The 11,826-nt window shown below is 42.1% G+C and overlaps 1 pseudogene; it reads right to left on the bottom strand.

The window, feature by feature from the left end:
• Nucleotides 1-2,883: 2,883 nt before the first annotated feature.
• On the bottom strand, nucleotides 2,884-3,851 carry LOC104673977 (annotated as a pseudogene).
• Nucleotides 3,852-11,826: the final 7,975 nt, after the last annotated feature.

Below are 11,826 nucleotides of genomic sequence, written 5' to 3'. Positions count from 1 at the left end.
TAAAACAGAGAGTCAAAATGAGAAGAATAAGATGATTGAAGTATAGGGACTGATGTAAGGAAGAGAGGTACAAGATCCAGCCCTTGTGGCTCCACTCAGCCCCACCACCATTTACTATACCTTGGGATAGCATTGGCACGTGCTCAAGATTATATCCCTGGACACCACGATGCTGCCGCAGAAGGTGTCATTGAACTGGGGCCAGCTGTGGCTCAGAAGAAGACACATACATTGAAGGTGAAGCAGAGGGTCTTCTGATCTGCCAAGGTCTCCTCACCTGCCATGGCTGCCAGCCAGGCCCTGGCCTGTGCACCCCTGCCAGAAGGGGCCCGTGCCATCGAGCATAAACATCCAGACAGGCTCACAAGGAGAGAGGAAGCTCTTGGATCACTGTAAATTGAGGCTTCAAGTTAAAGGGAGGGCAAGACCCCTTCAGCTCCAGGCCCATTCCCTGGACCCGCCAGTTCAGCAGGGCTGGAGGCAGCGTGCTTCAGTGGACCTGTGTGCCCACTCCCCACCCTCTCTCCTTCCCTTTGGGCCCAGAAGGCCTGGAGTGCATGTGTGAATCTGGGTGAGGGAGCATGCAAGGGAGGGAGAGGGGGAAGTTACAGGGGCTGCGACCCAGGCAAGCCTGTGACAAAACCTTTGCCTACTGTGGGACTGAACTGGGTGAGCAGGTGATCCCACACCTTCTAGCCCTGGGAAGCAGGGTACAGTTCTGCACCCTAAAGGTGTTAGAATGCTGCCAGAGGATTTCAGGATCCCACCACCAGGCATTTCAAGATCCTGGATTTTAGACCCTTCAAGGATATATGTCCATCTGGGATTGAGGCATGAAATGGCCCATAGGTATTGGCTGGTGACGATGCGCATGGCACCATTCTAAGCTATTAACTCATTTAAGGGACTCCATGAGGCAGGTACTGCTATACCTACTTTAAAGAGGACACTGAACACAGACAAGTAACTTGCTCAAGACCACACAGCTGGAAATGGTAGAGCAGCTGGAATGTGAATCCAGAGTCTGTGCTCCCGGCCACAGGGCAATCCTGCTTAACAGCAGAACAAGGTTATGGGTGCGAGCTCTGATGGCAAGGCAGGCTGCCTGGGTTTTGGTCCTGGCTCCTCTACTACGGGGAGCATGGTCTTGATCACATTACCTGCCTGTGTCTCAGTTTCCTCCTCTGTAAAATGGGGATAATAACAGTACCTCCCCAGGATTGGAGCTATCTCCAGGCCTCTGTGTCCTGGGTCCTTCTGCCCCCTTTACACTCAGTGCAGCATCCAGACCTGCTTGTAATGAGCTCCTCTACTCCCCCACCAAAGCTCTGGTGAATTAATGTCCCTGTAGGGTATAAGTGACTGAGAGTAACTTCCTAATCTCCTTGCAGCCTAATCTAGGAAGATGCTTTCTAAAGAATAGCATTCTAATGTGAAATTTTAGTCCTGTGAAAGGCTAATGGGAGAAATCAGATTCCTTTACAGGATTACAGAAAAAAACCGGACACTAAGTGTCTCTAAAAGACAATGTTCACTTGGAGTGTCAATGGGGTTAGATGGCTGATACAGGATGAAAGGCTTTCATTTGGCTCTCTGACTTGCTGGGTTTGGGGATTTCCCTGGTCCTGGTCATTACCTCTTCCCTCCTGCCCAGCACGTGCTTACGCCAGCCCCTCTGCCTGGCTGTCCCTCCCACAGGCCCTTTTTCTTACATTTTTTTAGACAATTAAGGTAAGTTCAGAGGGACTTTTAATATGCCAGTCGATGTTAATAAAACACAAGTCAAAGATAAGAGCAAACATGCTTTCAACCAATATTAATGAGAAAATAAACAAGACACAAATTCTTTTTTATTTTTTGGGGGGCAACGTCTTTTAGCTGGTATTATTAGTCAAATGACTAATCACAAATAAAATATATTTTGTGAAAAACCTGGAATGAAAGCAGTCATTCTAGCATTTCAAACAGCTATGTACAGGATCACCAGGATCAGTTTATATACATGAATACTGAAGAGAAACTGCACAAAACATTTAGAAACAGACTAACCACAAAATCAAGTACAAAACTTGGGAGGAGGGAGGAGATATTTTTAAGGAGTCAGAGAAGAACATTACCAGAAAAAAAATTACAAAACCAGTGAATTATTAGACTTCATTAATACAGCATTACAAAGGAGGAAAAAGAGCATTTTTCAATGCACTAGCTTCAAAGTTCCTCAAGAACAGCTGTACATTTCACATAATTGTTTCAAAGAGAATGCCTATGAACTACAATGCTTGTTTAACTCTACAAGTTTACAGCAAAGACAGCAAATTCCCAAGGTAATGCTTCCACAGAATTACCATCTCAGGCTTCATGCAGTGTATACAAAGCACTAACAGTTGGATATAAAAGTATATTTTACAGTTTTTTATTAAAAAATAAATATAAGATTGACACACAGGTGTATTGAAGGCTGAGTAGTAATGAGTCTTTTAGCTTTTCCATTTTTAAAGGGAGAATATTTTTGTAACAACGCCCTTGAGTTCTTCTTACAAGTCACTACAGGGAAAGATATCTTGTATTACCAAGCAACAGCAAGCTATAACCAGCACACCACCACAGTAGCTATTCCTGGACAGGATGGTGTAATATCCAACAGTGACTGGTATCCTACAGAAGAAAGACTGGTAAGATCAGACAAAACCCTGACATAGGTAAAATGCAGCTTTCAACTGTAATTCACAAATAAAAGTCCCAAGTGAACACTACTGACACCAATAGTGAAAGTACTTAGAACTGGGATTCCAGCAATGATTTCAACCTAGCTTCCTCCTGTCACAGTTTCTGGAGGAGGTGGGACATGAGTAGGTCAGTATGCAGGAAGGTTGATGGAGCAGCTCATGTGCCTTCCAATAGGCCGAATGACTCATTACTCTGGGTGTGGGACATGGTGGCTCTCCCGCCAGCAGAGTGCTCTACTTCAGCTGCAGCCTCTGCCATCTGTGCTACCTTGAGTTATTCTAAAAGTAAATTTTTGAAGTTTCCAGGCTTCAATTCTATTTGTTACCATTCTGCCCTCCTTCTAGAAGCAGACAACAATACTAAATTACTTACTAGGGCCATGGCTGAAGGTCTTACTTACTAGGCTTACTAGGGCCATGGCTGAAGGTCTTCTTTCTGGATCTGGAGGAATCATAACTTTTATCAACTCTGTAAACTCTCAGGAAAGCACTTGTGGTATCAAGGTAACCTAGCCTGTGTGAATTCATGCACTGGTCTCCATTTCTGGGAAGAGGTTCACCACCAGCAGCACATACCACTGTGAGGGCAAGTGAAAAAAATATCACTTTCCGAAGCTGGGTGTAATCCTCCTGTAAAACTTCATTTGCAAGAAAACGACTGTCGCCGTCTTCAACCTGTGGACTAGAGATTCTTGTTACACGTCCAAGATCACCTGTGTTTACCATAATTTTGTTGGATCCCCAGTCGTCTTCATCTTCTTCAGAGGCAGCATCTGGGATTGAGACTCCAGATATAAAAACACTACTAGATTTTGTATCCCTGGGAACCAAAGACATTGAATTAATGTAGCTCAAGCCCAAGCTACCTTGCAAAAGAAGACCCTTCAACTTTGCTTCTTTAAAGTTAACTCATGATTCCGCAGTTTTCACTTCAGCATCAGCTAAACCCCCAGCATGACAATATTCATCCTGTGTAAGCATAGCACCATCTTCTGCCCAGACAGAGAAATACAGAACTGCATGAGGAAGCCGTCCAGGTACCGCAGTAGAGCCTGTGCTCCTCCCAGAGCGCTTTGCGAACTGCAGAGTGACCCTAAGGCTTTTCTGATCACCTAATGTATCCATCCTGCCTCTTCACACAGTAAACACAGAACCAAAGCCTCCAGAGCAATTTTCTGCAGCTCCTGAAACTGCTGTGCGCCCTAACCTCGCGTTGCTCTCAGTCACTGCAGTACTTTCAGCAGGTCACGTTTCGTCTCCCAGCTCCTGAGCATTGGCTTCCATGTCTTCACCACAAGAATCATCCCCATGCCCCCGACAGAATCCGCAGTGAAAGGATTCGAATTCACTTGGAGTCTGTTGCACACCCAATTCCCCTTTTCCTGGTTTTTCCGTATCACGAAGAAGAACCGTCCCGGAGTTTAACAGAGCTGGGATCAATTCCTCCAGCTCTGGAAAGAAAAACCGGGGGTGCAAGTGGCGGGTGGCAGAGCCGAAGCTTGCAGGAGATCCACTTGGGCGCCTGAGATCCCTCAGCGACCAGCAGGGCCCTCACCGCCCCGGGTCCTCGCAGCTCCGCGACGCCTCCCCGCGGCGCCCCCAGCACTCGCAGGTGCCCCTGGCCACCAGGAGCCCAAGCATCCTCCCCTCACGGGGCGCACTGGGACCCGCTGCCAAGCCGGTCAGCGCTGGACAGGGCCCCAGCACCTCCTCAGGCTCCAGTTCCTGTGGCTTCTGAGCCTGGCAGGCAAGGTTCCGCTCAACCCTGCCCAGCGAAAAGGCGACGGAGACCCACAGAAATCTCAACCTGTCTGGTGCTGGAGCCTGGGCTGCCGGAATGCCGCTCCGTGTTGCGGCCAGTGGCAGCCTCCCGCGCCTCCTGGTGGCCGCGGGCAGAAGCTGTCACACCCCACAGGCAGGGGCCCTTCAGCCCAGCAAGGGGCGGGCTGGGGGTGCCACCCCCATTCATAGACCAGGAATCAAAGCTCTCGGGTGGCAGTATCTGCTCAAGATCCTTCCCAGCTAAGCTGGGACGGAGTCAAACTCAACCCCAGCCACAGTGTATGCAGTGTAGGCAGTCAGGACTTCAACCATTCCTGAGACCCCCCCTTACTTACCTCACCGGTACATGACTGGCCCACATTTCCCTTCCTCTCCAGGACCCACACCCCGCGCTCTGAGTCGCTTATTCCTCTTAAACAAACACGGGTGATAGCGGGTAACACATCAGTAACAAGAAACTAGCAGGTGCTCAGTAAAATGGTCTACGCTGGCCTCTTCCATAGTTAAGGTAACCATTAACAGGAAAATGAGTCCACTACCCAGGAAGTGGACAATCGCTGGCAGCCTCTCCGCCTCCCTCTGGCTTTGCCTTCCCCCATGCCAACTGGTGCCCGGAAAGGGTGTGGGCAAAGACCCTGTCACCTCCCAGCAGAGGGCGTGCTGCTCGCGGTTTTCGGGATCCTAGGCGTGGAGCCGTCCCCACAGGACCATCAGAGGTGGGGAGGAGAAAGAGCACACCCATTTGACAGGTGCAGAGACTGAGGTCCGTGGGGGCGGCCCAAGTCGGCAAGACCTGTGAATAGCAGACCCAGGGGTCCAGCAGGTCCCAAGCCAGTCACTGGGTGAGCCCCTGTCATTGGGAATCACTGAGGTGCAGGCATTCTGACAAACACCGGGTTGAAGAACTCACGACACTCCATCCTGACTTCTTGGGCGCCTCCCAGAACATAATACGGTAAAGGCTGTGCAACATGTGTGAGGTCCAGCATGTGCATGAAGCAAAGAGGGACAGATAGGGGTGGGAGTACAGGAACAGAGTCACAGCTGGGACCCTTGAGAAGGCAGTTGGAGTTTTTCTGCCAGGGCAGGAGAAGCCTTCTGGGCCCTGAGGCTGGCATGTGCAAAGGCATAGAGACAAGCTCCTCCTGACACAGGGCTGGAGGGGAAGCTCCAAGTGTTGCACACAGACTGTTCACACTGCATTCTTCTCCCTGGACTTGCTCTGCCCACAGCATCTCCATCCTTCCAGTTAGCTATCCAGGCCACCACCCTCACCCTCTCACACTCACATCCTGTGGACCCCACATTTAAGAAACAAGAATTCAGCTGCTTCTCACCCCCCATGGCTGCTCATCACCTGATCTGAATCCCCATCCTCTCTCTCCCCCTACCTGGTCTCCACTTCCGTCCTCGACTCCTGACATCTCATTGCAACTCAATACTAGGTCAGATCATGTCACACTTCTGAGCGGGTGCAAGAACTATGCGGTTCCTTCAGTTCAGTGTCCACCAGGATTTGATATTCCCAAGGTATGTCTCTCACTCCTTTGTTCTCATTTTACCTTCACATAGGAAAACACTTTCTCTTCTTGAAGTGTACTCTTACGTAGCTACTATTGGTAATCAAATCTCTGTTATTACTTTTGAAATTATTTCAATTGTACTTACCACCTAAATATATTTAGCTATATATTGTATGACTAAATATTTTTCCATTGTATGTGTTTATGTATGTATGTATCTACATACCTGCAGGTATACAAGCATATGTAGACACACCATTCTTCAAATATATTATTTTGCATTTATTTTTCTTAAAATTATATTTCTTCCTTATCTAAATACTGATAAAATATGTCTTTTCCGTCTTTCCTCTTAATAAAAGCCAAAGTTTAAGGGCAGTTTCCCCCATTTTTTAATAAGATTTCTTTTTCTTGCTGATTTTTTTGGGTTCCCTGCAGAGTCTGCATATTACTGCTTAATCGTAAGTATAGCTTGCATTCTTTTCCCCATTCTGTATAATGTCTATTTCCTTTGTGGTTTATTGTTTTTACTAGGTTTTTTCTTCTAGAATTTTACGATTTCAGGTCTTAGATTTAGTCTCTAATCCAGCGGGAGTTACTCTTTGGATATGGTGAGAGATACACAGTTTCATTCTTCTACATGTGGCCACCCAATTTTCCCAGCACCATTTATTATATATGTGTATGTTTTTGTCTGATTTGTCAAAGGTTGTTATTGTTTGGCTGTATTTCTAGATTCTCTACTCTGTACCATTGGACTATGTGTTTGTTTTTATACCAGCAAAATGCTGTTTTGGTTACTGTATCCTTGCAGTATAAATTGAAGTCAAAGGAAAGATAATGGAAAATTTTTGTCTTTCCTTTATTTTGAAGGAGAGTTTTAGCAAATATAAGTGTTCTTAAATAGCAGTTTTTCTTTCAATACTTTGAATATATTATCCCACTCTGCCCTGGCCTGAAAGGTTTCTTCTGAGAGTTGCACTAATAGTTATGTGATGAGTTGACTTTCTGTTGCTGCTTTTAAAATTCATTTTTTTCTTTGACTTTTGACTATGTTATTAGAATATATATTGGTGTAAGGTTCTTCATGTTCAACCTACTTAAGGACTCTTGAACTTCCTGAAACTGGATGTCCACCTCTCACCTCAAATTCAGCAAGTTCACAGTCAGTATTCCTCAAAGTAGGCTTTCTATTCCTGCCTCTGTTTCATCTCGTTTCCACATAATGCATATATTGTTTTATTGGATAATGTTTCACAAGCCTCACAGATTTTTTTACTCTTTATCTTTTGCTATTTTGTTGTTGTTGTTGTTGTTGTTTTTTGCACCTCTGACTGGATACTTTCAAGATACCTGTTTGCAACTTTGCTATTTCCTCTTCATGACTGAATCTGCTGTTAAAACACTCTATTAAATTTTTCAGTTTAGTCATTATATTCTTCATCATTAACATTTCTGTGTTTATTTTTATGGTTTCTATTTATTTGCATAACTTCTGATTTTCTTTATGTATTGCTTTCCTAATTTTGTTCAGTTGTCTATGTGTCTTCTCATATAGTTTACTGAGCTTATTGTCTAAAAGAATTACTTTCAATTTTTAAAGGCACTTTGTCAATAATTCCTATTTCTTTAGGATCCACTACTGAAGGTTTATTGGTTTATTTAAATTGTGTCATGTTTTCCTGATTCTTTATGATTCTTGTGTTCTTGGGCTGGTATACATATTTTTGAGAAGGTGGTCACTTTTTCTAGTCTTTACAGTTGGCTTCAGCAGGAAAAGTCCTTCACCATTAAGTGTGGCCTGGTGTTCTTGTTCGGTCAGATGGTAGAGCCTGTTGATGGATTTGGCCGACTGGCTGTGCTTCATGGTCAGAAATGTCTGCTGGTTTTACTCCCCTTGATTTGGTAGCTTTGTTGGGTGAGGTCACTTGAAGCATTGTGGGGCTCATTGAAATTTGCATGCACCAGTCACTGAGTGTTTCACCCCCTTTCTTTGGTCCCAGTTATCTTCAAGTGCTCTAAGTATTAAAATTCTTCCAGTGTTCACTTTGAGGCAAAGCAGAAGTGTGCCCATAGGAAGTACTCCCCAAGTAGATGCTGAATATCCACTTTGATCTACTTTTCTCCCAGTGGAAAAATAATGGACTGAGGGTATCCTTCTCAGTACAGTATTGTTCTGAATATGGAAATAGTAAAGCAAACAAAGTAAAATCATTCCTCTTATCCTCTTTAATGAGTCTGTGTTTGCTTTTGAGCTCTTTTTGGGTGTTGCAATCTCACACTGGTATTTGGAGTTCTCACAAAAGCATTCTTCCCTGTAGGCAGTTGCTAAATAGATGTTTCTTTGAGGGAATCAGGGCTAGGAACCTACTATTCCACCATCTTACCAGACTCCCTCTACCCCCAACCCCTTCCATCTCTCAATCTCTCAATAATTTGTAAAATAGGAAAATCCAAACATGTCTAGAAATCATCACTAAAACTAAATAGATGAGTTTAGTGAAGCCACAGTATATAAGCCAAACGTATGAAAAGTCAATGTGTATTTTTATAGACCAGCAATGAAAATCGAATGTTACCCTGAAAAACCTCAAGAAGGTACTGAGGAAAATTACAGAATACCCAAATATAGAGTCATCATGTTCACATATCAGAGTATTCAATATAATTAATATGTAAATTTTCCCCAAATAATATACAGCATCAACACAATTCAGTAAAATTTCAGCGAAGAGCTTTGTAAGACTTGATAAGCCAATTTTTAAAGTACTTTGAAAATAAAAAGAATCTAAATTAGTGAAAACAATAACGAAAAACAGTCACATTTACAGACATTATCTGAAATAAATACTATAAAGCTACAGTATTTACAACAGTGTGTTATTAGCTAAGGAAATAATTATAAATAATGGTAATAATATAGAAAGCTCAGGCATATATATACACACAAACACATACATATATAAACGCATATTTATGTGTGTATGTAGATAAATATATTTACATACGTATATAATTTTTTATCAAGGAATGTATGAAGACAATTCAAAGGGAAAAATGGATACTTAAATATATACTCTTGGATAGATTGAATACCTATATGTAAATATATGAATACTAATTCACCAAAGTACATCTAAAAAGTTAACTTCAAATGAATTTGAGATCTAAACGGAATAGACACAATTACATATTTTGTATGAAAAAGGCGTAGGAGAAATTTATTGTGATCCTGAGATAGGAAATGGTTTCTTAGATAGGATACACATGCAGAAAACATAAAATAAAATGTATAAATCTAGTCTTCATAAGACACTGTTAACAAATAAATTGACAGCCATAGCCTGAGAGAAATATTGAAATACATATATTTGATAAATCTTGGTATTCAGATTTGTATATACATAATTCCTACAACTCAGTTAAAACAAGACAAATGACCTTACAAACATTAATGTGCAAGGTCCGTTAGCTGCTGATGCATAAACACATTCTGGCGTGCCCATACGATGGACAATTTCTCAGCAAATAACAAGTAAGAAATTACTGACATGTACAACTTTAATGATTCCAAAGGAATTACTATGCGTTAATAGAATAAGACACAAAAGACCACGCAAATGTTAACATCACAATTATATAAAATTTTTCAAAAGGGAAATATAGTAACTGAAATAGAATAATTTTGTCACAGGCATCACGTACAAGGAGATAATTTAATGAAAAGGACCAGACTGAACTTTTCGTGGTAATGGAAATGCTCTACTTCATTTTTGTGGCAGTGTTTATACAGTCACATGTAACATATTTTGAAATAATAATGTGTATAATTTTACAAATTATTCATTTACACTTGATGAATTTTAAATAATGTAAATTGAACCTCAACAAAATTATTTCAAATTATGCTATGGAAGAATGTGTGGGGCAATTGGAGCATGCTCAAAACATAGTGAATGTCTGCATTCATTTAGAAAAAAACTGTATTTAAGTATTTATTTAAGCCATAGATGCTCTCCCTGTGACTAAGCAATGTTCCTGTAAATATATATACCATATAAGTGTATCCTTATAATCATAGCAGCTTTATTTATAATGGCTAAAACAGGGAATGTATCCAAATGTTTGTCAAAAGTAGAATGAATAAATTATAATATAGTTAGGAAGATTTTTTTGTCTAAATATACATAGCCACACAACTTGCTCCTGTATATCTTTTATATTTTTACTGAAATGTTCTCCTCCCAGTGGAGCATTGCCTGTCCACACTATCTACAACCACTCCTGCCTACTGATACACTTTATCCATTACTATTTATAAAAACTGTAAATGCTATACAGTCTTCTTTGTATCTGGACCATATTCACCATGAAAGATGTAGACAGACTCCATGAGGGCAGAAGTGCTTCTATGATACCACAGAATTATTATTCCTGGAGGCTAGAACAATGCCTGACACATAGCACAACCTGAAAAGATCTCTTGAATGGATGAATCAATGAAAGAAAAGAACCTGACATTCCTGTGTCTCATATACGACTCAGATCACAAGGGTAATGGAATGAACCAAGGGATCTTAGCTAAACAGTCTCTCCAGTTGCAATGAATGGACACAGTCAAGGCATTACTTGGCAACATCAACTAAAACTCTTCGTTGTGTGGGAGCCATGTCACCTCTTACTCCAGAAAATGGCTCCCACCAAAGAGCAATGCTCAGAAAGCACATGTATGCTATCAAGAACAAAGGGATCATCGAAACAAAGCTGATGTATCCTTCAGATTGTCCTTTGATCCACTCCAGAACAGGTGACAAGTTTCTAGGGTGGTGATGTTCTAAAAATGCCGGTGTCAACTGACACACTGGGTTTTGGGACATTCTGATGAAAACCAGCAGCTTGAAAGTAGAAGACCATGCCATTTTAGAAACAGAACCACATGTCCCAAGTAAGGAGAGGAGCAAGAACATCATAAAATGTGAAAAAGGGAAAAAAGCCCTCTGTGAACTCATATGAGACAACCAAGGATGTCTTGAACAAGAGGGACAATTTAGGGAGGCAGAAATGATGTTTCATCTACACTGTCATTTGTGGCTGAATCTTTTTTTTTGTTCTTCATCATGTGTGGAACACTATGTACCTCAACCTGAGGTAGACAAAGAAAATGTGGATAACCAGTAGAAAAGTTTTGTACACAACTGTTTCCACTGTGGTATTTCCCAAAAATGAAATTAGAAAAAACTTCCCTCTTCCTCACACTCCAAGACAGATCTTTCCCTGTCTTTCTAGGTGGCATAGTAATGACAGTTCAGGAAGAGGATTAATTACATACTTTTCTAATAACCATGTCTGAACCAATGAGTAATGCATTGGCAGTTTCTTCACACACCACACAGGATCACCTAAAGATCATGTAGGTAAAGTCTCTGGTTTCTTAAATTTGGAAATACTCAAATTTTTATTTATTCTATTTTATTTATTTTTATTTTATTTTATTATTATTATACTTTAAGTTATAGGGTACATGTGCATAACGTGCAGGTTTGTTACATACGTATACTTGTGCCATGTTGGTGTGCTGCACCCATCAACTCGTCAGCACCCATCAACTCGCCAGCACCCATCAACTCGTCATTTACATCAGGTATAACTCCCAATGCAATCTCTCCGCCCTTCCCCCTCCCCATGATAGGCCCCGGTGTGTGATGTTCCCCTTCCCGAGTCCAAGTGATCTCATTGTTCAGTTCCCACCTATGAGTGAGAACAAGCGGTGTTTGGTTTTCTGTTCTTGTGATAGT

The sequence above is a fragment of the Rhinopithecus roxellana genome, unplaced genomic scaffold (assembly GCF_007565055.1).
Source record: "Rhinopithecus roxellana isolate Shanxi Qingling unplaced genomic scaffold, ASM756505v1 contig2533, whole genome shotgun sequence".
NCBI lineage: Eukaryota > Metazoa > Chordata > Mammalia > Primates > Cercopithecidae > Rhinopithecus > Rhinopithecus roxellana.
The sequence above is the reverse complement of the archived record's forward strand: the minus strand, read 5'-3'. Positions and strand labels throughout refer to the sequence as shown.